At 34.0% G+C, this 3,032-nt stretch overlaps 1 long non-coding RNA gene across 1 annotated transcript; it reads right to left on the bottom strand.

The window, feature by feature from the left end:
• Nucleotides 1-177: 177 nt before the first annotated feature.
• On the bottom strand, nt 178-2,529 carry LOC107853089. Its single transcript, XR_007049273.1, has 3 exons — nt 1,717-2,529; nt 1,467-1,626; nt 178-910 (listed from the first exon to the last, which is right to left on the bottom strand). It is a non-coding gene; the product is annotated as an uncharacterized LOC107853089 (long non-coding RNA).
• Nucleotides 2,530-3,032: the final 503 nt, after the last annotated feature.

The raw sequence follows: 3,032 nt of genomic DNA, 5'->3' as shown, positions 1-3,032 counted from the left end.
GCTATATGCTCGAAATTCAGCCCATCAAAGGCTGAATAAGGCGGCCGGGTTGGGTAATAGGAGGCGGTCCTCGGTCCAGGTTGGACTTGGGATGCCTATTACGTCTAGGTCCTGGTTCGGATCGTAACAAATAGATATGGTAAAACAAATTTGAAATGCACCTAACAATGGATAAGCAGCACCAGATGAACTAAAATGATGCTCCTCTCTCTAACTTGAAAGTTTTGCGATAAATTTCTTCATATCTATTACAATATCCTCTTTCATCGAAATCATTAGAAGCTAACAAAATTAAAACTGATGAATTTTTTATCATGCAAGTGGAGTTAAAATAAATGGAAAAAATAAGAACAATTTAACGATTGATGAATCTAATGACTATTGACGGTGATTCTTATCATTGTGCTGTCAAAGCAACATAAACATTCTTTGGACAGATCAAAATCAGTACAGCCAAAGGGCTAATGTCAGAACACTTTACTGCAAAATTTTTGCTAGAAGCTCAATGAAAATTATGAATTAATCTTCAAACCACAGAAATAGAACGTGATGATCAAACGGGTCTTCTACCGTTAACTTTCCTAAGGCATCTAACGAATCACCGAGTGTCCTACAATCAAAAACTTGTGACTTCAGTATGTTAAAAGGAAAAAAAAGAAACAGTTATGAGAAAATAATTTCCACAGAAAGAGCGGAGGAAGGGAGGGTAGGAGGGAAGAATGAAGGTAACAAGAAGGTTGACGATGAAAACTTCCAAAGAAAATCATTAGTATACTTTTATATTTGAGAAGTGTTTGAATTGAGAAAAAGACAAATACAAGACAAAAACTCTTACCCTTCAACAATTAGTTTCTTCCTGTAACTCTTAAGATTTTCTCCAATTGTACTTTCAATCACATACCTCACAATCCTACAAATACGAAAACAACAATAAACTTCATTCAATGATATCCAGAGTACAAGAAATGTAATATTCATGACCACTTGACTGGTTTGTATTGCCCTATTTGATAGATTTTGTCTTGATCTTGCTGCTCCACTTCTGGATTCCACCAAGGATTCATTAAGAAAACAGTAGGCACCTAACATCATCACATGTATGAATTCCCTCTAGTTTTAAAGTTGGTCCTGCCAGTGATGTTGTGGTGGGCTGAAAACCCTTATGTGATGTGTACTACTTGAATTTCACGGTTCAGCAGAATTAGCAGTTCATAAAGAGCCTACGAAAGGCAGCACATATGGAATGCATAATTACTCAAATCATTTTTAAAATTTTAATTGTCTTTAAAAGAAACATGCTTCAACAGGTATGCTATTGAATCTTGCTCATCGTCTGTATTTCAGAGGAGAAGAAGAGACATAAAACCTTTTTTATGCAGAGAAGTAGTGACTAAAAGAAAACCAAATATGTAAGTAGTTCATGCGATGAGGATACAAATCCATCCAATAGGACATTAGAATGTTACCTGTAACATTGTTTGGACCATTATCTGTCCATTTTCACCAGTCTCTCTTTACATAACTTGGGGTTTCACCATCTCCTTGAATTAACTTTCCCCATATATTAGGCTCTTGCTTTCGTAAAGTACATTCAACGCCTCTCCCTCCAGGATGTAATCTTTGTCTCTTCAGAAGAAAATTGCAAATTAAAACTTAACTTGAAATCTGTAGCATCAAGTTAATCAAATGATTCACCAATGAAGAAACCTTACTTACATAAAGAGTAGCTCGGTCTCGAAGATGCACATTCATTTGATATATTTGAGGACCTGCCCCAATAGTGGCGGAGATATTAAGAAGACCTTCTGCTAGATTTATTTGCAAGTTACGTGCATCAGGCCAGACCATCTCGGGTAATTCAATGTTGAGATAGACCATATTCACTTGTTCTGCCCACTTGATTATTGGATTTGTGCTGCCATTAAAGTTCACAAAAGAAAAACTATGGTGAGCTCTTGAGTTGCAGAACTCACAGTTGTAACAACTAGTGTCTGAGTTGTTTCACATGAAGGACTAAACGCCAGAGAACATGTTAGAACAGTTGCCTCAACCAATGTTGAGTAGAACTTCCGGAATATTCGACTTGAGGGTCTATCGGAAACAATGTCTCAACCTTTGAGGTAGGGGTAAAGTTTGCTTACACTATATCCTCCCCAAACCCCAATTTATGACATTATACTAAGTGATCTTGTAGAATCAAGTAAATTTGATCAAATTCACATAGACCACGTAATCAAGAGCTACAGGATATCAAATAAATCAAGCAGCTGATAATTAATATAAACAACCCCATGCCTCCAGGTTTGAGAGAGAAGAACATCAAGAAAATATAAGGAAAGAACTAAATCATCGAACCAAACAGCAGCAAAAAGCACCAAAATATCCAAAAAAAAAAAAAAAACAAATAATTTTTGAACATGAATCAAACTATACGTTAAAACCTTTGGGCCAATGTGGAACTATATTTTCTTTAGTACAACCGACAATCAATGTAGACGAAGAAAAGATTCAATTTTGGACAACACCCACTTAACCAAATCCAATAAAATTTGTAGGGGGGTGCGCGGATTTGTAGGTATAATAGATTTTGTACATTCATTTGTAGGGAATCTATTTTTATTTAGTGCGTGGATGTTATCTTTTAATGATTTACTTTTGTCGCAAGATATATTCATTAATTATTTTATCCTGTAGTAATTACAGAGTTACAAATTTTTGTATAATAATTTATCCTATCTGTGCTATAATATATATCTAATTCTAGATTTTCAATGTTATTTATTATTTTGTGTTGTTCTTCTCGTAGTGAGTTTTTTAAATTATATAAACTATCACATGTACTTTTATTTAAATTTTCTAAGGTTTTTTCTATCCATATTAGTTTTTCTTTTAGGTTTTTCATTATTTGTCTAATTCGGTTTCTATAATTAATTTCATTATTTAGATTTTCTTGATTTTCTCTAGTTTGTCTAATATATTCTAACATTTTTAATCTGAATAATATCCTTCTGGGTAAATTTCTTCGTATAACT

The sequence above is a fragment of the Capsicum annuum genome, unplaced genomic scaffold, assembly GCF_002878395.1.
Source record: "Capsicum annuum cultivar UCD-10X-F1 unplaced genomic scaffold, UCD10Xv1.1 ctg23236, whole genome shotgun sequence".
NCBI classification, from domain to species: Eukaryota; Viridiplantae; Streptophyta; class Magnoliopsida; order Solanales; family Solanaceae; genus Capsicum; species Capsicum annuum.
Note: the sequence above shows the minus strand (reverse complement) of the source record. Positions and strands in the feature narration are given on the sequence as shown.